This window comes from Marmota flaviventris, chromosome 4 (assembly GCF_047511675.1).
Source record: "Marmota flaviventris isolate mMarFla1 chromosome 4, mMarFla1.hap1, whole genome shotgun sequence".
NCBI lineage: Eukaryota > Metazoa > Chordata > Mammalia > Rodentia > Sciuridae > Marmota > Marmota flaviventris.
In genome coordinates, this window is record NC_092501.1 from 51230656 (window position 1) to 51256136 (window position 25481).

The window sequence follows — 25481 nt, forward strand, 5'->3', positions numbered from 1 at the left end:
AATTGTGCTGCTATGAACATCGATGTAGCAGTATCCCTATAGTACGCTCTTTTAAGGTCTTTAGGGAATAGTCCAAGAAGGGGAATAGCTGGGTCAAATGGTGGTTCCATTCCCAGCTTTCCAAGGAATCTCCATACTGCTTTCCACATTGGCCGCACCAATTTGCAGTCCCACCAGCAATGTACAAGTGTACCCTTTTCCCTACATCCTCGCCAGCACTTGTTGTTGTTTGACTTCATAATGGCTGCCAATCTTACTGGAGTGAGATGGTATCTTAATATGGTAAAGTATAACACATAAACAAACATATTTGGAGTCCTCAATATTTTTTTTTTTTTTTTGGTACTAGGGATTAAACCCAAGAGTGCTTTACCACTGAGCTACATCCCCAGCCCTTGTTATTTTTTGTCTTGAGACAGGGTCTCAGTAAGTAGCTTGGAGCCTTGTTAAATTGCTGAGGCTGGTCTTGAACTTGCTATTTTCCTGCATCATCTTCTGGAGCTGCTGGTATTACAGGTGTGTGCCACCATGCATGGCAAGTCCTCAGTAATTTTTAAGAGTGTAAAGGGATTCTGAGACCAAAAGCTGGAGAACTAGTGATTTGTTTTTACATATTATTTAATAATTAGTTCAACTAGTTACTTTAGTTTATATAGAAAAGTAGTGCCTAAAATTAGTATTGAATTTCACCAATTCTTGAAAATTGCTTTTGTTCACCATATAGTCATGATTTAACTTTCTTTTTTCCTTGCTCTGAGAAAATTAATTTAGTTACTGTTTAAGGTTTCACGAGTTTCCAAAGTGTTCTGTAGTAATTTGTGACACAACTTGAAATTCCCTTCATCAGAGTTAATGGGCATGCTACCTGAGAAGGATAACATGCTAGGTATCTATTAATATATGGAAAGGAATTTCTTTATCAGATTTCTCACTTAACAGAGAACAGGATCTAAATGGAAAGAGATTAAAGATACATTTTGATAGCTAGGAAGCAAATTCTTAACTACTTTGAAGGGTAGATCCAGGGAAAAGCAGATTGAAGAATATTGGAGAATCCAGACCTCAGTGTCTTTCAGATCATGTATGCCTAGCTACAGCATTTACAGAATTCCCTAAGAATCATAGCTTGCTTCCCCACTTGTAAATGAATAAAAACAATATCTACCCCTCAGGTTGGTTGTAAACCAATATTGGGTTGTAGGTGAATACTGTGAACAAGGTAATTTCTTAGGTTACTAGGGAGAGAGGGACCTTTAAGGAGAAATGAAGAATATATTTGATTTTGCTTACTTCACAAATGCAAATCAGTGATAGTTTTGTCTGTCATCTTTTGTTTCTAAGGTTGTTGCCTTTTGTTTCTTTTTCCTCTTTTTGGTTTTCTTCCTTTCTCCTTCTACTGTGTTGGGTTCAATGGTGTTCTACAGCTCTGCTAAACAGAACAGTTTATTTATTTATTTATTTTTTGAAACTTAAAAGTTCTCTGGTATGATCATAATATTTTCATTTTATTTCCATAGCAGGAGAGAGGATTATTCCTCATTCCATTTCCGACATAAATACTTTCTTAGGGAGAAAAACATGTTATTAGAAGCGTAAGGACTAAATTCTGCGATAATATTAGTTTGCAAATAAAACACTTGAACAACTCATTCAGTAAAGGAAGTGGCGAGGTTTCTAAAAAAAAAAAAACAAAAAACAAAAAACCTTCAAGATCATGAAATAGGTACATTTTACCCGAAGCTTAAAAATAAAGGCTGTTGGAAAGAACCAACTTCCACCTCCCTGTGGCCCAGCTTTCATCACAGGTTCCTTTTTGCCCAACCAACGCGAAAATGAGAACTCCCAATTCATTCCTTATCAGACTCCTAGGCCCGCTACGGGAGGGGAAAACCGGAAGAAATAATCAAGGGCTTCTGGGCTGCAGCCTGCTTTCCCGCCTAAACGATGAGGGGGCGGGGTCCGAGAGCGGGGCGGAGCGAGTTACTTCCCCGCCTCCTCTTTATCCTCCCCTTTTCCCGTGCTTTCCCCGCCCACTCATTTCGCGGAGATCCCGACAGGCCCAGCGGCTACGGGAGTCACGTGAGTGTGGGCGGTGGAGGGAGAGGCTTCTCTGGTTCTTGGTCTCTATGGTTGTCAGAGGTGGGCGGCTTTTGACCCTGGAGCTGCCAAAGCTCGAGCGTAGACGGGTGAGTCTAGGACTCTGAGGCGGGTAAGGAGACAGCCTTTTAGGGAAGGTGAAGAGGGTGGCGGGACGGCTTTTAGGGACCCGGGCTGCGGGGCCAGCCCCTCGGGTTCTGGCGACTTAGGCGGGACCGCTGCTCCGAGGCGCTCAGCTCCGGGTGCTGAGAGGCGTCCTGAGCCCTGCCTGCTTCCCGTCCTCCGCTTTCCTTCATCCCACCCGGTCCTTTATTCCTGTCCCGGGAGAACTTCTCCCAGTGCGGGTTCCCACAGGCAGTGTTCACTTGGGCGCCCAGTAGACACAGGTAGCCTTGACTGGTTCTCCTGGCATTTGTGGATGTGGTCAGAAGTGGGTGAGGGAGTTTACGGCTGGATCTCTGATGGGGAGATGTATTAATCATTGAGTCGAAAAAAGTGAAAATCATCGTCGCCTAAAGGGAACAAAACAAAGTATAGGCTTCTCGCTGTTATCTTTTTCAGTGCCTTTGAGTTCTCATTCTGTCTCTGTGTCCATCACTGCCCGCCTCCCACCCCCTACTCTCCAGTTTGTCTCGTTTCCTTCTCACCGTCCCATCCTGGTACACTGATGTTTTGGGTGAAACTGACAATCTGTGTTGAAAGAGGATTTCAGACGGACTGTTCTTTTCTGTTGTCATCTCTGTAATCTTTACCTCTCACTTAGATGTCCGACGCTTTGTTAAGTATTGTAAATACAAGTAGAATAAACATTTTATATCTAAGGGATTGTAAATATTCTCCTTGTGGAATCCAGGAAAGACATTGTCTTCTAGTTCTTTTATAAATAGATGTTTTTAATCACACTTTTTTTTTTCCCCCCCAGTGGCTTCTTTGATCCACTTTTGTTGTGTTAAAGCATCCTTTTGGGTCAAGTGTGGAAGTGATTTAGCAGTGCTAGGAGTTTGCATAGATTTAAACAGGTTTGAAGTTGAAAACTGTAGGAGAGTTTAGGTCTTTGAGCCATATGGCGAATTAACCAACCTGCTGGTTCTCTGAGGACAGGTAATGAGCGCTGAAGAATGCCTTATCCTAAAAGTTTCAGAACTTACTGCCACTTATCTGTGAGAAGTTGTGGCCTCCAGCTTATGTTTGCCCCCACTCTTGATAAATCTTTCATTATCTTTTCCATTTCAAAGACATCACTCTGGCCACCTCTTTATGCCAAGAAAGTGTTATTGACATGTAAGTGTCCTTACTGGGGATCCTAAAATGCCAAATAATATTAACAAAAAGTGAAGATGGCTTGTGTGCCTGGGGAGAATGGGAAAAAGTTATAGAAGCTAACAAAAGCTTTTTTAAACTGTCTTCCTGTATACTCAATAGAGTAATTACTATATTCAGCACACTGTTTTTGGTGGGGGGGCGTATAGAGTCTCACTCTGTTGCCCAGGCTGGCTTCCAGCTCCTGGACTCAAGTGATCCTCCTGTCTCAATCTCCCAAGTAGGGGGGATTACTGATGCCTACCACCGCTCCCTGCTTTGTTGAGTGGATTTTATATATTCCCAAAGAGCGTATCCTGTGATTCATTTTTGTGTATTTAAAAAAAAACTAACAGTATTTAATTTCTGTCATAATTCAATATTACGTTAAATAATTGTGACAGAAATGCTTAACTGACCAGCTTCTTTAGGTCTTACAGTATTTAGAATTATAGTACTGCAGTAATTACTTACCACATTGTCCAAATACATAATATGTTTAAAGTTACAAAACCTGAATATCCCAGAGCAAAGGTACAGGTTACATAATGACAATAAATATTTGCAGTAATGTAATTGATAAAACCTTATTTAAACATAATTTTCCCATTTTTAAACTTTAAAGTTAGTTTCACATCTTGAGCAATTTTTATAATAACTGTAACACTTGCTAAATATTAATGATTTTTCCCATACAGAGTTGTTTAATATATTCATTTTTATATGAGAGCCATTTTCTTGTGGGTGTGGTTTTTTTCCTAACTTAGCTATACATGACAGCAGAATGCATTTTAGTTCATTGTGTACAAATGGAGCGTAGCTTTTCAATTCTCTGGTTGTACACAATGTAGAGTGGCACCATTCATGCAATCATACATGTATCTAGGGTAATGATGTTTGTCTCATTCCACCATCTTTTCTGCCCTATGTCTCCTCTCCTCCCCACCCTCCCCTTTGCCCAGTCTACAGTTCCTCCAGGCTTCCCATGCCCTCCCCCCAGTATGGTTCAGCATCTACTAATCAGAGAAAACATTTGGCCTTGTTTTTTGGGGTTTGGCTTACTTTGCTTAACATGATATTCTCCACCTCCATCCATTTACCTGCAAATGCCATAATTTTATTCTCTTTTAATGCTGAGTAATATTCCATTGTGTATATATACCACAGTTTCTTTATCTCCTCATCTATTGATGAGCATCTAGGTTGATTCCACAGTTTAGTTATAAATTGTGCTGCTAAAACATTGACGTGACTGTGTCACTATAGTAAGCTGATTTTAAGTCCTTTGGGTATAGACCGAGGAGTGGAATAGCTGGGTCAAGAGCCATTTTTATTAGTGCATTTTAATTATACAGAATAATGAGTTTCATTGTGGCATATTTATACGTGCAACTAATATTCTTTGATTATATCCCTCCCTCCTCCACTACTGTCCCCTGCTCTTTCCTTTCCCCAATGTACTTCTTCTCCTCTAATAGTCTCTCTGGGAACAAATTTTATTTATTTTTATTGTTATTATCGTTGTTGTTGTTTGGTGCTGGGGATTGAACCTTAGGGGCGCTTTACCATTGAACTATATCCCTACCCCCCCCCCCCTTTTTTGTAGTTGTAGATGGACAGCATGCCTTTATTTTATTTGTTTCATTTTTATGTGTTGCTAAGGGTCAAACCCAGTGCCTCATACATGCTAGGCAAGTGCTCTGCCACTGAGCTACAGCCTCAGCCCCTCCCAATCCCTTTTTTATTTTTTTATTGTGAGGCAGGGTCTTGCTAAGTTGTTTAGGGCCTCGCTGAGTTGCTGAGGCTATCCTGGAACTCATGATCCTCTTGTTCCAGCCCCCTAAGGGATTGTAGGTATGCATCACTGCTCCTGACTTTAAGAATCAAGTTTTAAAAAAGGTTTACTGGGCTGGGGATGTGGCTCAAGCGGTAGCGCGCTTGCCTGGCATGCGTGTGGCCCGTGTTCCATCCTCAGCACCACATACGAACAAAGATGTTGTGTCCCCCGAAAACTAAAAAATAAAATATTAAACTTCTCTCTCTCTCTCTCTCAAAAGAAAAAAAAAAGGTTTACCACTCACAACCCTCCACTCCTGCTAAAAATGAAAATTGTTTTATTTTGTGCCAAAAGAAAAAAAAAGTGATTCTTTTTAGGTGCATGTTCTATTTGTTTGGGTAAATTCTGAGAAAATTGTTAATGTCTTTTTTTTGGCTCCTGGTATCAGGGATTGAACCCAGGGTCACTTAACCACTAAGCCACATCCACATTCCCAACACTTTTTATTTTTTTTATTTTGAGACAGGTTCTTGCTAATTTGCTTAGGGCCTCCTTGAATTGCTGAGGCTGTCTTTGAACTTGCAATCCTTCTGCCTCAGCCTCTGAGCTGCTGGGATTGCAGGTGTGCGCCACTGTGCGGCTGTTAATGCTTTTAAGCTATTAAATATAAATATCTGAGCATATATGAGAAGAAAACAGAGGGACAGTATGCTTTAAATGTTTTATTTTTCCTATCATAAAAACAAAGTTTGATAAGCTTGTCATGGAACATGTGTGTAATCCTAGCAACTCACGAGGCTGAGGCAGGAGGATCCAAGTTTGAAGCCAGCCTCAGCAATTTAGTGATACCCTGTCTAAAAATAAAAAATAAAAAGAGCTGGGGATGTAGATCAGTGGTTGAGTGCCCCTGGGTTCAGTTCCCAGAACCAAAATAAATAAATTAATAGTATGGTCTTAAATTTGAAAAATATAATATTTTAACACTTATCTTTTTTTGTAATGTATTTTTTAGTTGTCAATGGACCTTTATTTTATTTATTTATATGTGGTGCCGAGAAGCAAATCCAGTGCCTCACACATGCTAGGCAAGCGCTCTACCACTGAGCCACAATCCCAGTCCACATTTATCTTTTTTCCTTAGCAGCAGATCACTAGTTCCCTTTGTGTATCTGGGGATCATTGTGGAAAAGTAGTTGAAACTATGGAGTCAGGCTTCCTGAGAAAGATAGTAGTAATAGCACTGGGCTTATACCTTACAATATTAGAAACCACAGAAGAAAGAGAACTTCCCTTTCTCTGCTGTTCTAGCAAACTTCTGTCTGGTAGTCTTACACTTGGCCTGACTTGGGTCTTCAGTCATCCTGGAGGCCATTTCCTGTGGGCAGGTGGTGGAATGCTTTGTGTGACCAGGTTTCAATTTTATTTCCACTGTGGATTAGGGAAATGCGAAACATGGTTTCAAATCACATGAATTAGAAGTGGGGGATATTTAGTTTCCAAGTGTAAATTGAGGTGTTATTTCCTGGATAAGGGAGAATGGTTGCTGGATAGGTAAAAATGACAGGTGTTTGTATGTATTTGAGGTTTTTTGTTTGTTTTTGCTCTACTGGGGATTGAATTCAGGGCCTTATGCATTGTAAGTAGGTGCAATAGTACTGAGCTACATCCCCAGCCCTTTTGTTTAATTTTTTAAATGCTTTTTAGTTGTCAATGGACCTTTATTTTATTTCTTCACATGCAGTGCTAGTAATCAAACCCACTGCCTCACACATGCTAGGCAAGCACTCTACCACTGAGCCACAACTCCGGTGGCCCCCCTTTTCTTTTTTCTTTTTGAGACAGTGTTTGGTTAAATTGCCCAGGTTGACCTCTAACTTGCATTTCTCCTGCCTCAACCTGGCTTACACTTGTATTTGGCTTGTATTTGTATTTAAGAGAACTTACTTTCCTTTTGCAGTTGTATCTACAGTTTCTGTAGTGATTTTTTTTTCCTTTTAAAAATGCCTATTATTAATTTATGGACCTTGAAATTTCACCTCTTCCAGTGTAAACTGTATTGCTATTACATGTATAGGACCCTTTCAATTTAAACTTTTTCACTTTGTATATTTTTTGTCATTACATGTATGTCTAGTATCTTTGCTCTGGAGTATTCAGGTTTTATAACTTTAAATATATTGTGTATTTGGCCAGTTGGTTAAAATTAATTATTATTATTACTTTTGTGTGTATGTGTGTGAGGGGGGATTTGGTGCTGCATGTTGAACCCAGGGACTAGTGTATGCTAAACACACTTTCTATCATTGAGCTACAACCCTAGTTTCATAAATATTGGTATTTTCATTACAGTAAGTAAATTTGACTGAGATACAGTAATTTATAAACAGTAAATAAAAATGTTTTTGTAGACACCACTTCATTTTGAACGTTATAAGAAAAATCACTATTGTTGCCACTAATTGTTGTCACTGGGTATTAACTTTAAAACTATAGTTAATGTTAATGTCTGTTTTTTATCATTATGCATTCTTCTAATGGTTCATTGTATTTTAAGAGAAAATATAATTAAAGTAACATTGTTTACTCCACTGTCTTTTTTTTAAACATACCTTTATTTATTTATTTATTTATGGTGCTGAGGATCGAACCCAGGGCCTCACATGTGCTAGGTGAGCGCTATACCCCAGCCCTCCGTTGTCTTTTTGATCAAAAGAAATTTCGGCAGCTCAATTCAGTGGACATTTGAACTTTAATTGCTAACATTGGCAGCACAGTCTAAAGTTTAAATAGCTATATATTCTAAAACCCACTTCTTTTATTTATTTGTTTTGTTTTTGTTTCTTTTTGTTGTTTTTATTTCTTTATTTATCACTTCTTAACACTAATTTCTGTGAACTTGAGTTTGCTCCATTGCAAATGGAAATGATGTTTGTTTCATAGGGGTCTTGTGAAGATTAAGTTTATTTTGTGTATGCCAAGTATCTGGGATGTAGAAGTTCTCATGTTTTTGTTAATAATAACTACAACAGAAATGATACCTTAAGTAATATTATTTTCCCAATTTCAGAATGTTGAGCAACAGTTGTTTTTTTCCTACTGGTAATTGGGGCCTTATGAGCACTTAGGCAAGTGCTCTAACCCTGAGCTTTATCTACTGAGCTACATCCCCAGACCCTGGATCTTTTTTTTTTTTACTTTTAAGAAATAAACGCTAGTAGTTTGCTTGCCTACTAGGAGGAATGAATCAGTACTCTGCAATGTGGCATATGAAGAGCTCAGAATGTGTTTGATGAATAAATGAATAGATAAAATTTTTCATCTGCTTTAAAAATCCAAATAAGAGGTCTGGGGTTGTGGCTCAGTGGCAGAGTGCTCGCTTAGCATGTGCAAGGCCCTGGGTTCGATCCTCAGCACCACATAAAATAAATAAATAAAATAAATATATTGTGTCCATCTACAACTAAAAAAATATTTTAAAAAAATCGGAATAAAGATACAGTCCAAGAGATTAAGTCTGTACTCTGTAACCTTTATCACTCTTTGGTATTTAGAGAACTTATTGGATATATCTAGGAAATTCGGTTTGTACATTCTGCCACATATCTACCATATGTATCTAATATGTACTGGGGCACTGGAGGGGGAGATGAAAAATAAATTTCATTTTCAGGGAACTTACAGTCCAGTGGAGGAAACAGACAGATGAATGGATAATTAAATTTAAGCCAGTTAAAATTTTTTAAAAATTGTTTCAATTTCACTAGTATGTTTCTGGTATTCAGTAGTCACATATGGCTACAGGCTGCTGCATTGAACAGCATAGATATAAGATATAATTTCTGTCATTGCAACATATTCTATTTGACAGCTGTTGTAGAACATTATAAATGAATTTGCAGTCTATAGTTCAATAGTAAGTTTGTATTTCAGTCATATTCCTTACTTTTTGAAATGAAATTCAGTTTTTACATTTGGAAATCATATTTTAAAAAATTATCCAATTAGGTGGGGCATCTATGCCTGTAGTCTAGCACTTAGGAGGCTGAGATAGGAATATTCCTTGAGCCTAGGAATTTGAGGCCTATTGGCAACAAAGTAAGATGCCCCATCTCTAAAACCAAACAAATTATCAGGTGGATTCTATTGTAATGCATTTCAAATAAGAGGTATTGTTAATTTTCTCAGGTCTTCAACTATTTCCTGTGTGAAATTACTTAAAAAGCAGATAAAAATCAGTGACACTAGTGCACACCTGTAGTCCCAACTACTCAGGAGGCTGAGTCAGGAGGATCACAGAATTTGAGGCCAGGTGGGTAATTTAGCAAGACCCTTTCTTAAAGTGAAAAGTAAAATAAAATAAATGAGTGGAGTGTAGTTTAGCATCCAGAGTCCTTGGTTCTATACTCCATACTGTCAAAAAACAAACAATCAAAAAAAAAAAAAAAAACCCAAAAAACAAACAGTAACAAAACTAACCAGATGAAAGCAGTGATTTTCTAGATTTTTGACATCATACAAAAAGAGTGATGCCTGAGAGTTGGCAAACAAACAAGATGAGCTCTGTGATTCTCTGGCTTGCTGCCTGGAAGAGTGTGTCAGCTGCAGAGGAGGAAGAGAGAACCCAGGCAAAGCATAGTGGTTTCCCCTAATTGAGGGTGTCTGGTGCCTGTGTAGACTCTGAAAGTTTTTTACCTTCATAGGTAGGGTAAATTAGCTATAAACTAAGTGTTATTCTGGCCTAGTTTGACAAAACGAAAAAGCAGGATCTGGAAGGGTCAAATTGCCTCCAGGTAACTTAATCTTGTCCCAGAAGAAAGCTCAATTATAGTTACAGGAAGACAGAAATGTCCAGCATACAAGGTTAAATTCACATTGTCTCAGACCCAATCAGAAATTACTAGGTATACAAAGAAGCAGGAAAATATGACATAATGATGAGAAAAAAATAAAAACCAAATAAGAAGTGACAAAGAAGATTAGTAGAGAGGGACATTAAATAGTTTCAGAACATAATAAAATTTACCCCTACACATTAGAATAGCTGTTTTTTTTTTTTTTTTTAAATAGTGTAATATATATGCTCAGGTAACCAGAAGAAAGATTAAAAATGCTAAGCAGAGAAGATATAAAAAGACCCACACTGAATTTATAGAGATGTAAACTATAATAATATTTGAGATGAAAAATGTATTTGATGGAAATAATGGCAGATTAGATATTAGAGAAGAATCTAAACCAAGGCTCATGAAGTATACAAAATAATCTTTTCAGTATTCTAACTAAATTACTTAGACTTTGATGGAACTTTTGGATGTTTCTTCTTCTTCTTTGGTATCAGGGATTGAACCCAGGGGCACTTAACCACTGAGCCACATCCCTAGCCCTTTTTGTATTTTATTAGAGACAGGGTCTTGCTGAGTTGCTCAGAGCCTTGCTAAATTGCTGAAGCTGGCTTTGAACTTGCAATCCTCCTGTCCCTGCCACCATGCCCATCCTATATGTAACTTCTTGTTTGAAGAAAGTAAGAAGAAATAAACAACTTAAACCTGACTATAAGGAAGCAATCAGACAAATCCAGTATTTGAGAAAGGATACAATGTAATTGTCCTCTTCTCTGCAGAAGTTAGGGTTGTGCTGTTTTTGTACAACATGGTGAATGTATATAATGCCACTTAATTTTATGCTTAAAAGTGGTTAAAATGAGTTGGGCATGGTGCTGTGTGTCTGTAATCCCAGCAATTTGGGAGGCTGAGGCAAGATAATCATAGATTTGAGGCTAACCTTAGCAATTTAGCAAGACCCTGTCTTTAACAAAAAGGATTGGGGGAGCTGGAGTTGTGACTCTGTGGTAGAGCACTTGCCTGGCATGTGTGAAGCACTGGGTTTAATTTTCAGCACCACATATAAATAAATAAATAAAAGGTCTACTGATAACTAAAAAAATAAAATAAGCTTAAAAAAAAAAAAAGGATTGGGGATGTAGCTCAGCACTCTGGGTTCAATCCCCAGTACTGAATGCACGTGTGCACAGCCACACATACAAGTAGTTAAAATGGTAATTTTATGTATGTTTTACCATAATTTAGAAAATTCATCTTTTAAATAGTTAATTAATGTAAATGACATTAAGTACATTCATGTTATCATATAACTAACAGTGCCAATAATTTCCAGAACTTTGTCCCAAACTGAAATGCCATACTGATTAAAACACCAACTCCCACCATCCCCTCTCTTCTAACCTCTGACAATCTCCATTATACTTTCTTTCTATATGATTTGAGTACTCTAGGTACTTCATATAAGGGAAACCACACAATATTTCTATTTTTTTTACTGGCTTATTTCACTTAGCATAATGGCTTCAGAATTCATCCATTTTGTAGCATAGGCCAGAATTTCCTTCTTTTTAAAGGCTGAATAATATTTAATGCGCGCACACACACACACACACACACACACACCGTTTTGCTTATCCATTTGTCCATTCATCAACACTTCAGTTGACTTTACCTTTTTTGGGGTGGGGGCAACCAGGGATTGAACTCAGGGACATTCGACCACTGAGCCACATCCCCAGCCCTATTTTGTATTTTATTTAGAGACAGGGTTAGTGAGTTGCTTAGTGCCTAGCTAAATTGCTATGTCTGGCTTTTTTTTTTTTTTAAGAGAGAGAGCGAGAGCGAGAGAAAGAGAGAGAGAGAGAGAGAGAGAAAGGATCAAACCCGGGCCACATGCATGCCAGGCGAGCACGCTACCGCTTGAACAGCCTTTTTATTAAATTCTAGTTATACTACCTTGGGAAATTTCTGTCCAGTCATAATAGGATCATAATAAGCTTTTTAGACTAGATTGAATTTTCTTTTTTTTTCTTTATTAATAGTTTTTTGTTATACATGGTCACAATATCTTTATTTTGTTTATTTTTTTATGTGGTGCTGAGGATCGAACCCAGGGTTTTACACGTGCAAGGTGAGCGCTCTACCACTGAGCCATAACCCCAGCCCGGATTTTCTTTTAAAAAAATATTTTTATTAGTTGTTGATGATGAATTTTTTAATTGATTTAAAAAAAATGACAGTGGAATGCATTACAATTCTGATTACACATACACAGCACAATTTTTCTTATCTCTGGTTGTATATAAAGTATGTTGACACCAATTCGTGTCTTCATACTGTACTTTGGATAATGATATCTATCACATTTCACTATCCTTGCTAACTCCCCGCCACCTCCCTTTCCCTCCCACCCCTCTGCCCTATCTCTAGAGTTCGTCTATTTATTTGTATGTGATACCGAGAATCAAACCCAGGGCGGCACACATGCAAGGCAAGTACTCTACCATTGAGCCACAACCCCAGCCCCTGGATTTTCTTTTTTAAATAGCAGTAAAGTATACATAATGTAAAATTTACTATCTTGGCTGCTTAAGTATACAATTCAGTAGCTTTGGATATTCACCATTTTGTGCAACCATCACCACTATCCATTTTTGGAACTTTTTCATCATTCCTAATAGAACTTCTACCTTTTAAACAATAACTTCTCACTACCCCTCTTCTTAGTTCTTGGTAATAATAATACTTTCTGTCTCCAGGAATTTGATTATTTTAGGTACCTCATATAAGTGGAATCATATAGTTTTGTCCTTTTGTATCTGACTTGACTTAGTATAATGACCTCAGGGTTCATCCATGTTGTAGCGTGTCACACTTTCCTTCCTTTTTTAAGGCTGAATAATATTGTTCTGTGTACATGCCTAGAATTTTTAGTACACATGGCTTTGTGAGTGTATTTCCAAAGACCTTCCTGTGGTTTGTTTAGAGTGCTGCAGTATTAATGGTAAACATATCTTATATGGGTTCTGCTAAAGACAGCATATCAGATAACAAAACCAATGATGGTGGTGCAGGATCTTTAGACACAGAAGATAAATTTTTTTTTTCAGAAGATTAAATTTTGTTAAGTTCATACTTTGCAACACTATAGTAAAATTTTTTAAGTATGGCACTGACACTTTTTTTTTTAAAGCTTCACATAATGGTTGTGTGCAACTTTTTTTGCAAAAACAAACAAACAAACAAAAAACCATGGCATTGTATCTCAGACAATATGTGGTGAAATATGGTATTTTTCTTTTTGGCATTGAGATAGGTATGTAATGGTCTCATAGTAGTTTTAGCTTACATTTTGCTAATGGCAAATGATATTGAACATATTTTTATGTAACTATGAATAGAGCTTCTGTGAACATTCATTTTTAAGTTTTCATGTGAACATATTTTTTCATTTTTCTAGGGTAAATACCTAAAATCCAGCTAAAATATTTCAAAGATTGCCAAAGGCTAAATGGGAAGTAGATTCATAGAATTTCTGGAATCCTAAACACATAGAAAGTTGCAGCCACTCACAGGCTCTTTTCAATTCCACTATGCATAAGCATACCAAAACATGATATTGCACACCATAAATATATACAATTTTAAAAAAGATTGAGGGAAGAGAAGGAGACAAAGCTATTTTAGGAGAGTAAGCCCATTACAGGGGAGCATCCACTACAATGGGAAAAACAATAAGCTCTTTTCAGATCTTTCCCCTAAATAACAAAAACTTTAAGCCACTGGGGAAAGATAGAAAACTTTGTCACCTCAGAGAAAGATGAAGATCCTTTGAGTTTAGAAGACAAAAGAAAAATAAATCCTTTACGCCCGAGGGAGAGGCAAAAGCCCAGATCATCAGAAGTCTACATTCCAAGGAAAGGGAGGGCCACTGAGAAGGCCCCATTCACCAGACTCAGTGATTGCCTCAGTCTGGCTGGGCACAAATCACGAGCCACTGAAGCAGGAACAAACTTTATTTCTGAACTCTACCAGCACACTCCACACACGCTCCCAGGAAATCTGCCTACCGCCACAGGGCTCCTCCAGGAACCAGCAACCGGAAATATCTCCTCCGGAAATCCCTCCTCCTGCACTTCCCCAACCAATGGGAACTCTCCGGGAATCCCCGGGAATCCCCGGGAACTCCCACGAGAACTCCAAAGTAGCTAGAGAACTCCAAAAGGCAGATAGTAATGCCTCGCCTGTCAACCAATACTGTTGGCAAAATGCCAGGGGCCATTCCGACTGGGCTGTGGCTCTCAGCAAGTGATACAATATCCCTGCTAAAAACTGATGCTACAGGACAACACAGAACCCATCCCACCTCCTTACTACAGGCTACCATGTGCCAAGTAATAAGTACTCAGAGGAAAAATGGCATATTATGTACAGAGAAATGATGGGGTTCAAGATATGTCGCCCCAAAATATGACTGTAGGAGACCAGAATGTCACTTCAAAATATGTCCTTCTGTCATAAGGATTATTTTGAGAAACTAAAGATATATGAGAGGCTCTGTAAATTTAGTAAACCTTTAGTAAGAAACTTACATTTATAGGGATACACCAAGAAAAGAGAGATGATAATTAATTCACTAGAGACTTATCAGTGGAAAAAGCATCTGTTTTTAAATCTGCATTTAAATTTATCCTTGTGTTTTTCCAGGCCATTCCCTGCCTACTACCACCTTTTTTTTCCCCCAGGTGCTGGGGATTGAACCCGGGGCCTCAGCCCTGGCCATCTCATCTTGACTGGTTATCTCCCCAAAACTTCTTTCTTTGTTCTCCTGAAATCTAAGACAAATCTTTTGAGATTTGCCCTAGAAATTTACTAATCTCTGGGTTATTTACCATATATACAGTGTTATACATGTTTTAAAACTTTGTTTTTCTTTTGTTCCATCCAATCACTCATGAAAGGTAGAGGAGAAAATTATTTTCCTCCCCTACAGGAACAAAAATAAAAATCACAGCAAAATTCTAAGAAGTGATGCAAATCAATTTGTTGCTCTTTCTTTATTCCTGAATTTACAGGTTTCTCTCCTATGTGGTTATTCTTCCATATGAAGAACTTTAAGCATTTTTCATTTTTCTTACTTTTTTTTTTAAAGGACAGGTCTCTGGACAAAGAATTCTCCTAGAATATCATACTTTGACAATGAAGATATTGTATAATTCCTAGGAAGTTTTTTTTTCTCCCCTTTCTCTCTTTAGTAGACAGTTGACCTAGTTAGGTTCAAGCTGCAAATTCTGACCTACCTTTTATAGACTGTAGATTCAGTGTCAATTGTTTTTTAATCTCAATTTAATTGCTTATTAGGAGAATCATATGATCCTATTTACACTTGTTAACAGCTTTACTGAGACAGAATTCACCTAAAGAACTTTAGAAACTTTTCATAGATTCACAGAGGCATGTAACCATCACCAGAATCAATTTTAGAACATTTTCATTACCTCAAAAAGAACCCTAGAACTCATTAGCACTTACCACTCATTTTCTCTTAACTTTCCACCTGCCTACCCTATGCAACCATTAATCCACTTTCTGACCATAGATCTGCCTATTCTCTACATGTCTGATTTGTATTTTAAAAAGATTACTCTGGCTAATATAGAGAATTAAAACAAGGAGACCACTTAGGAAGCAATTGGAAGAATCTAAGCTTAATAGGATTGTGGTATGGACTTCATTGTTAAAGTGGAAATAGAAATTTTCTGGATTGACATGCCATTGTGAAACAGACCCCAAAGTGCTTCCTGATAGATTCTGCTTGAGAGTTTAGGAAGGAAGAAATCAACTCACTCCCAATTTTGGGCTTGAGTAACTCGATTGTGTTATGATTTAATGAGATGCATGGAACAGGTATGGATTGATAGAAATCGAAAGTTCTGTTTTGGGCTAAGCTAACTTAGACTGTTGCTGTGTAGGAAGTTAAATATACTGTTTAGATCTATGTGGAAAGCACAAGCTGGAGATAATGTTTTGGGAATTTTTAGCATATAAATGGCATTTAAAACCATAGGCTATGAGGACATTGTCTAGGATGAGAGGGTAAAAAGAGAAGATTATAATTCCTATATTCTAACGTTTAGAGGGTATTCAGGAAAGAATACCAGAGAAAAGGTATAAAATCAAGAGAATGTAGTCTCATAGCAAGCACAAGAATACATTCTGAGAAATGTGTCATTTGACAATTGTTGTGTGAACATCAATAGAATATACTTATATAAACTAAGAGCTGTGACTTTATTAAGCATATAGTCTTATAGAAGTGTTACTATAAGTGAATTTCTTTAAAGGCAGAAGAGACCTCTATTCCAACCTTCCAGGCTCTTGACCATGGTGTAGAAAAGAATTTAAGGATGAGTTAGGTTTTAGCAGAGAGAAGAAGAGCTTTATCAGAAAGTTAAAAGCAAAGATATACATTGTCAGAATGTGGACCATCTTAATAGTAAGATGTATCTGCCAAGGCTTAAAATTCTATTAGGGTCCATAACTAGTTAGAATATATATTATCCAAAGGTACTGGACTTTGGGACTGGGAAATATTGAGCAAAATAGTGTTCCCCCTTTAGGGGGATCTCTTCTGGTATGTAGGCTTTAGCTTACATCAGCATCTCTTATGGTGGGGTGGTTGATCAGATGATAGGGTCTCAGGGTCATGGTTCAGTCAAATGTTGGCTCCTGGCTTCATGAGGTTAATGATTTCTTTCTATTGAGGTCTTGTTCCTGCTTTGCTTAATTCCTGAAAACTTACAGGGAACTGGAAAGTTACGAAGTACTTATGGGTTGTTTAGGGTACTCATACATTTTTGTTCCTTAAGCCACTTTGTCCAACTTTTGAGTTGTTCACAAGCCACCTATTCTACATTCCAGCTGGACCATTTCTCCTTTAGAGATTTAGTTTTTTCTCTGTGGCTCTAACTATCTATCTCTAACTAAATATCTATCTCAAATATCTATATCTGGTCAGTTCTTGACCAAATGTTGTTATGCTGTGCATGACTGCATATTGAGGATGAAGGAGTAACCGTCTTTTCAACCTACTTAAGAGCAGGTAAGATCAGGACAGAAAACTGACTAGGACCTGGCAGAATGAAAATTACTGGGTTTATACTAAGAATAAATTCAGTAAATTAATGAGGCTGGAAATCTCACTGGAGCTTGTTAAAGAGACTAGAATATAAGGAGAAACAACTGTAAAAACTCCATTCTATAAGTTTTGGGGTGAGAGAAGTATAGAAATGGTCCTATGCCTGTAAGAGGATTTGGGTCAAGAAAGGATTTTTTAAGGTACAAGATACTGGAATATGTTTCTATATTAATAAAGAAGGAAAAGTAAAGATGTAACAGGAGAATTTCCTTTTTATTACCCCCCTCCTTTAATTCCTTTGGGGTTTGACTTTTGTGGTCCCATTCCCTAAAGGCAATTTTCCTACCACTCAAATTTTTCTTCAAGATATTTTACCAGCTGGTCAAAATAACATGGTGACATGTTGTTGCTTACATATTACTGAAGGGAAGAAAAAGTAATAACTTTTTCTTACTCATTGTAAGGTTTGTGATTATAGCCCCTGTAACAAAGGATAGACAAATAAAAGAGAAGCACATGTATTTCTTAATGTAAATTTTACATGACACAGGAGCCTTCAGAAATTATGACACACCCCCCCAAAAAAAAACCACAAGGAAATATGTGTATTTTTATGTTTAGGTTTGATGACGAGTTGTCAGTAATGCACAATTATAATTGGACAAAGGTGATATGATCTAATTATAATGAATTGTGGGGGACTTAACAAAGCCTGTTCGAGAGTTTTCTTGGCATCCCAGTCTTCTGCTCATTTCTTCAAGGTGTATGGAGGAATCCTCTGGAAAGAGGGACTTGTGCAAGCTAGGCAAGTGCTTTACCACTGAGCTATACCTAAACCCTCTTTTGGCCTGCTTCAGGGGAGGTGAGTAGGAACATGTCAAAAAGGCAACACCTGTTCTTTCCTCAAATGCCAGCATACCACATATTGGGGTAGAATTCTGATTTGCATCAGAAGACATGAAGAAAATTTAAATCTGCCATAATATGATTTTGAATTTAATCATAGGAGAAATTATCCTTAAGGAACACTAATAGATGGTAGGCATGTAAAACATTACCATGGTTCTGAGAGTCATAAAAATGTTATTCCTCCAGCATCCCTTCTACTATACCTTATCCCCCAATTCTTTCTAACCTGTTTGTCCCAATTCCATGTTCGTAACTCCATTAGTATTTTTTTAAATAGTGATAAAAATACATATAAAGTTTACATGTAAACCATTTTTAAAAGAATAGTTCTGTGTTATTAAATACATTCATAATATGCAAGCATTACCATCATCCGTCTCCACAACTTATTTATTTATTTTTGTGGTACTGGGAATTGAATCCAGGGCCTAAACAAGGCAAGCACTTTACTACTGAGTTACATCCCCAGCCTTTTATTTTGAGGCAGAGTCATGCTTAATTGTCCAAACTGATCTTGAACTTGTGGTTCTCTTGCTTCAGCCTCCTGAGTACCTGGGACTACAGGATTATGCTTCCCTGCCTAGCTATAATAGGTTTTTTGTTTTTGGTGAAACCAAACCTTTGTACTCATTATAAAATAATATCTCATTCCCATCTCCCCAGCCCCCTGGAAACCACTATTTTACTTCTTCTCTCTATAATTCTGACTTCTTTGAGTACCTCACATGAGTGGAATCATATAGTGTTGGGTTTTTGTGGATGCTTTAGTTTATTTAGAGAATGACATCAGGATTCATTAACACCTCAGAATTTCCTTTCTCTTTAAGGCCACTTTATATTTCGTTGTATGTATATATAACATTTGCTTATCCATCCATCCATCCATGGATACTTGGGTTGCTTCCATGTTGTAGCTGAACAATGCTGTTATGAACATAGATGTATAGAGACTTTGTTTTCAATTCCTCTGAATAAATCCCCAGAAGTAGAATTGCTGGATTATATGGCAGTTCTGTTTCTAACTTTTTGAGTAACTGCCACATTTTTTTTCCACAGAGATATATCATTTTACATTTTCTACCAACAGTGTGGAAAGGTTCCATTTTCTCTATTTCCTCATAACACTTGTTGTTTTCTTAATATTAGCCAACCTAATGTATGTGGGGTGGTGTCTTTATGCAGTTTTGATTTGCATCTCACAAATGATTAGTAATGTGAGCATTTAAAAAAAATTTTTTTTTGGTTGTCAATGGACCTTTATTTTATTTATTTATATGCGATGTTGAGAATTGAACCCAGAGCCTCACACATGCTTGGCAAGCACTCTACCACTGAGCCACAACCCCTCCCCCGTGAACATTTTTTAATGTGCTTATTGGCCATTTGTGTACTTTATAGAAATAACTCTATAAGTCATTTGTCTATTTTTTAATATGGTTGTTTTTGTTATTGTTAATTTTTATGAGTTCATTATATATTCTGCACATTAATCCCTTATCAGTTACAGGATTTGCAAATATTTTATCCCTTATTATATGGTCTTGGCATCCTTGTCAGAAATCATAACCATATATATAAGGGCTTGTTTCAGGGCTCTATATTCTTTTCTAAATAGCTTTATACCAGTGTTCTACTGTTTTGATTACTGTAGCTTTGTAGTTAGTTTTGAAATCAGGAAGTGTAAGTCCTCTTGCATTATTACTCTTTTTCAAGATTGTTTTCTTTTTCAGTCTCCTGAAATAGGTAATGAATTTTAGGATGGGCTTTTCTATTTCTTCAGAAAATGTCAATGGAGTTGAGGTTACATTGAATGTGTAGATCACCTTGGCTACTATGGTATTTTAACAGTGCTAAGTCTCCAGTTGGTGAGCATGGCATGCATTTCCATTCATTTAAATAGTCTTTAATACTATTTAGCAATGTTTTGAAGTTTTCGTTGTACAAGTGTTTCATCTCCTTAAGTCAGTTCCTAAGTATTTTGCTCTTTTTGGTGCTATCATAAATGGAATTATTTTTCTAATTTTCTTTTCTGATTGTTTATTGCTATTGTATAAAAATACAATTCATTTTTGCTTTTTGACTTTGTATCCTTCTAGTTTGCTGAGTTTATTAGTTCAAATAGTGGTCTGTGTGTATGTTTTTCTAATAATTAACCTAAGGTGGAATGATTTAATCATATGGTAGTTTTGTGTTTAAAATTCTGAGGAGTTAAATTTTGAGCCAAAGTATTTTCCAATATTGTACATTTTACTTTCCTATTAGCAGTGTATGAGAGTCCCAGTTGCTCCAAATCCTTGTCAGTATTTTGCCCCTGAAGTGATATGCATTGACATCTCATTTTGGTTTTAATTTGCAGTTCACTGAGCCTCTTTTCATGTGCTATAGTTATTTGATATCCACTTATCTTTTACAAAGGCAATTGTCTGTTGAAACCATTGTCTATTTTTATCACTTTTTTTTTTTTTTTTTTTGAGATGGAATATTGCTATGTTGTCCAATCTGGTCTCAAACTCCTTGGCTCAAGTGACCCTTCTGCCTCAGCTTCCCAGGTAGTGTGCCACTTCACTTGGCTTTACCTTTGTCCATTTAAAAAAAATGGGATTGTGTATCTTAAATTGAAAAGGTTCTTTGTATATTCTGCAAAAAGTCCTCTGCAGATATATATTTTCCCAATATTTTCTCCTTGTAGTAGGCATTAAAATTTCATAACAATCTTTTTTTAAGTATTTATTTTTTAGTTGTAGTTGTCAATGCCTTTATTTCATTTATTTATTTTTATGTGGTACTGAGGATCAAATCCAGGGCCTTGCACGTGCTAGGCGAGCGTTCTTTCACTAAGCCACAACCCCAGCCCCTCATAACAATCTCTTTTAAGAGGAAAAGATTTGCCAGACAAGGTGGCACCTGCCCTAATCTCAGCTACTTGAGAGGCTGAGGCAAGAGGATCACAAATTCAAGGCCAACCTGGCAATTTAGTGAGACCTTGTCAAAAAATAAAAAGTATGAGGGACCGCTGATGTAACTCAGTGGTAGAGCACCCTTGGGCTCAATCCTCAGGACCAAAGATGGGAGAAAAAAGAGGAAACATTTTTATTTTATTTTATTTTTTTAGATTCTCCATATTTCCCTTTTGACAATACAGACCAGGCACAGGGCCTGGGCTGAGGTGTATGTGGTTTAGGCCTCTTCTTTCTATATAGTCAGTGTAAGAACAAGCCTGTGTGTGGTAAGTCCAAAAGATTTTAATTTTGATGTAATCCAAATGTCAATTTTTTTCTCTTACAGTAATTCTTTTTTTTTCTTCTTTCATTTGTTATTGTGTTATATTCAATAAATACCTGACTAATGGGGGTTTACTAAATTTTTCTTCTGGAAATTTTTAAACTTTAGGTTTGATGTTTAGGTCTGTGTTCCACTTTAAGTAAATTTTTATATGTAGTGCGTTGTCAGGGTCAAGATTCATTATTTGCACATGACTATCCAATTGCTCTTGCCAGTGTTGAATGGATTAAGTGTTCAACTTTGAGGTCTTTTTTTTAGCATCTATGGAGATAATCATGATTCTTTTCTTAGACCTATTAATGTGGTATATGTTATTAACAATATTCTTAATTTTTTAATTTTTATTTTTTAGTTGTACACAATACCTTTATTTTGTTTATTTATTTATTTTTATGTGGTGCGAGGATCGAACCCAGGGCCTCGCACATGCTAGGCGAGTGCTCTACCACTGAGCCACAACCCAGCCCAACAATATTCTTAATTTTGAAGAAACAATGCATTCTGAAAAAAATCCCACTGTGTTAGTTTATTAATTTTAAAATTTTGTTGTTGGATTCTGTTGGCAGATTTTTTATTTAATATCTTTGCATTAATATTCGTAACTGACTTTGTTATATAATTCATCTTTTTCTACTGTGTTTTTCAGGGAATGATGTGAATATTATATTTGCTTTATAGAAGGAATTAGGAAGTCTTGTTTCATTTCAAGTGCTTTTAGTCATTTTTCATCTTTAAAGATTTGTTTGAATTGATGTATGAAACCATAAGGGCTTTGTCCTTTTTTTTTTCTTTTTTTATTAAGTTTTATATATGACAGCGGAATGCATTACTATTCATATTACACATATAGAGCACACTTTTTTATATCTCTTATTGTATACAAAGTATATTCACACCAATTCATGTCCTCATACATGTTCTTTGGATAATAACGATCATCACATTCCACCATCATTTCTAACCCCCTGCCCACTCCCTTTCCTTCCCACCCCTCTGCCCTATCTAGAGTTTGTCTATTCCTCCCATGCTCCCTCTCTCTACTCCACTATGAATCAGCCTCCTTATATCAGAGAAAAACATTTGGCATTTGGTTTTTTGGGATTGGTTAACTTCACTTAGCATTATTTTCTCCAACTCCATCCATTTACCTGCAAATGCCATGATTTTATTCTCTTTTATTGCTGAGTTATATTCCATTGTGTATATATGCCACATTTTTTTTCTTAATCGGGTAATTCTGTGATGATTTTGTCTAATATATGTGTGTGTGTGTGTGTGTGTATGGTGGTCGATAGACCTTTATTTTATTTATTTATATGTGGTGCTGAGAATCAAACCCAGTAGTACTTCACACATGCCAGACAGGCATGCTACTGCTGAGCGCCAGCCTGATTTTGTCTTTTTTTTTTTTCCTCTGGAAATTTGTCTAGGTTTTCTAACTTCTATGAGGTCAAATTTGTTCATCTTCGTCTTTTTAAGTAATTTCCCTTCACCTACATTTTAACTTTCATTTGCATAGAGATCTGTGAGGTATTTTTGGTGATATTTATTTAATTATGAATAAGTTGACATCTCAGTCTATTGCCCAGCCTGGCCTTGAACTCCTGGACTTAAGTACTTGTCTCAGCCTCCCAGTTGGGACTATAGGCACATGCCACCCCATGACTCATGGTATTTAAGTTTCCTTCTGTTTTAGAGGGTATTCTTCCTTTATATGATTGTGTTGTCTCCCCTTCCCTTTTCTTGATTGAGTCAGCTAATAGTTTATTTGTTAATTTTTTAAAATGTGATTTTAACTTATTAAATTAAGCTTTACTGCTTTTGTCTTCTTGACCTTATTTATTTCAGCTTTTATATTCATTTTCCTTTCCTTACACCATCTCTTGGTTTCTTTCATTGTTCCTTTTCTCTTTTTTTTTCTTTTCTTTAAACCATAGAATTAAATTCATTAATGTTTATTATTATTTCACTTTTACTGATTAAAATATTAAGTTCTGTGTATTTTTCTCTCATCATTATTTCACATGTATCCAGTGAATTCTGATAATTATCTTCATTACCATTTTTAAAATAAATTATTTAATTTCAGTTTGTTTCTTGCCTTTCTGTAGTATTGTTAATAATTGTTCTTTTTTATTTCTAGGTGTTGTGGTAGGACACTTGTTAATTTCTGGTTTTATTGCAATTTTTTCAGAAAGTGGTGTTTGTAGTGTTTCCTGTGTCCTAATATATAATCTGTTTTTGTTAATAATGTTCCACGAACACTTGAAAAGGGTGTATTTTATATTACTAGTTTTTATTATTTGGTTCATAGTCATAAGATATACCTTAACAATTATGTTATTTAGATTTTCTTCCCTAAAAATTGCAACTTTTTAAAGACAGTCTTTCAAATCACATGTACTTTAAGCATCAGATCCCCTCCTTTGTAGCCTTTGCTCTGATCTATCCACTCACACCTTAGAAAATGTCACTCAACAAATTGATTCATGTTTTGGTTTGATAATAAAGATTAAGGTTAATATTCTGGGAGTAAAAGGCTTTGGAAGTTCCATGTGAATAACCAAATACTGTTTAGCAGCAAGTATCTGTTAGATTGAACCTATATTAAAAATTGTTGGGCTGGGCTGTAGCTCAGTGGTAGAGTGCATGCCTTGCGTGTGTGAGGCACTGGGTTTGATTCTCAACACCACATATAAATAAATAAAGATCCATCAACAACTAATAAATAAATAAAGGCATTCTGTTCATCTACAAAAAAAAATTTTTTTAATTGTTTTGCTGGACATGGAAATACATACTGTCATCCCAGCAACTTGGGAAGCTGATGCAGGAGGATTGTGAGTTAGAAACCAGATTTAGCAATTTAGCAAGGGCCTCAGCATGTCAGACCCTGTTTTGAAATAAAAATAAAAATGTTCAATTCCTAGTAAACCCCACCTCCCCCACTAAAGAAAAAAGGAATTATTTAAACAAACATTTTAAATGAAAATCTATGTTATAAACTAAGATTTTGTTAAACTGCCAATTTTTACTACAAAGTGTAGCAATGTGATCAGAAAGTGTTTTTGAGGCTTAGATAGGGCTTGAAATTAAAATATATCTTAATTTTAGATGGAAAATGAACATAAGCCACAGATGTCTGGGAGAGGTGGAAAGCAAAACATGGGTTTTCATCAATGCTTCTATACTTATTCCTCTTCTCTTTCATTTCTATGTAACCCGATCTCTGCCTTGTACAGTCATTTCTTTCTTGGCATTAATTTCCTTTGGAGCAGTGTTTAAACTTTCCTTATTTTATACTTGAGGTTTTATTTTTTTTCATCCTGTAATTTTCTTATGGCTCTGAAGTACATTAAAAATATTATCGACCATAAAATCTCTATAGCTACCTAATTTCTAAGAATTGAGTTGAAAAATTGCACTGGAGATGATGTTTTATGGGAATTTTAGATATTGAATTCATACTCATAATCTCAGCATGCTGCTATCTTCTGGAGGTTTCAGATTGTTTTTGTAATTTCCTGGATGGTTGTTTTTGTTTTAAATAGACTGCTTATTTGTTTGATATTTGCTGTTCCATCTTCACACTTTGGTTTTCTGTGTAGTTATTTGGAAGGGGAAGTTTTCATCCTTCACATTGTCCTTGGTCAGAAATAAGTTCTAAATTTTATTGTAGCAAAAAGGCTCTGTGGTGTGTGTGTGTGTGTATGTTTGTTTGTGTTAAGGAAGTGAACCAAGCTGGGCGCAGTAGCAGCACATGCTTATAATCCCTGCGGCTTGGAAGGCTTAGGCAGGAGGATCTTGAATTCAAAGCCATCCTCAGCAAAAGCAAGGCACTAAGCAACTCTGAGACCCTGTCTCTCAATAAAATACAAAATAGGACTGGGGATGTGGCTCAGTGATGGAGTGCTCCTGAGTTCAGTTCCCAGTACCAAAAAAAAAAAAAAGTGAACCGTGGAGGTGCTTGATGGATAAAGGAAGGACTGTTACAGAGAGTATTGGAAGGTGAAGTGTGTCTTAGAATGTTGACCTGATTTTCAGTAGCATCCTCATTTAGCAAGAATATGTGCAGAAGTTCTCTGTCAGACCTAACATTTCTGTGAGATGATTCATTTTTCTACAAGTATTGTTTTGT

The 25481-nt window shown here is 36.5% G+C and overlaps 1 protein-coding gene and 1 pseudogene across 2 annotated transcripts in view; one reads left to right on the top strand and one right to left on the bottom strand.

The window, feature by feature from the left end:
* The first annotated feature begins 2081 nt into the window (after nucleotides 1-2081).
* Nucleotides 2082-25481, top strand: part of Micu1 (mitochondrial calcium uptake 1) — a 191871-nt gene continuing 168471 nt past the window's right edge. The window contains exon 1 of one of the 2 annotated variants that reach the window (XM_027931277.3): nucleotides 2082-2209. The gene's annotated coding sequence lies outside the window, so the exon portion shown is untranslated. The remainder of the gene's footprint in view (nucleotides 2210-25481) is intronic. The other variant, XM_027931276.3, reaches the window with a different exon arrangement.
* On the bottom strand, nucleotides 21179-21303 carry LOC114089563 (small nucleolar RNA SNORA51; annotated as a pseudogene).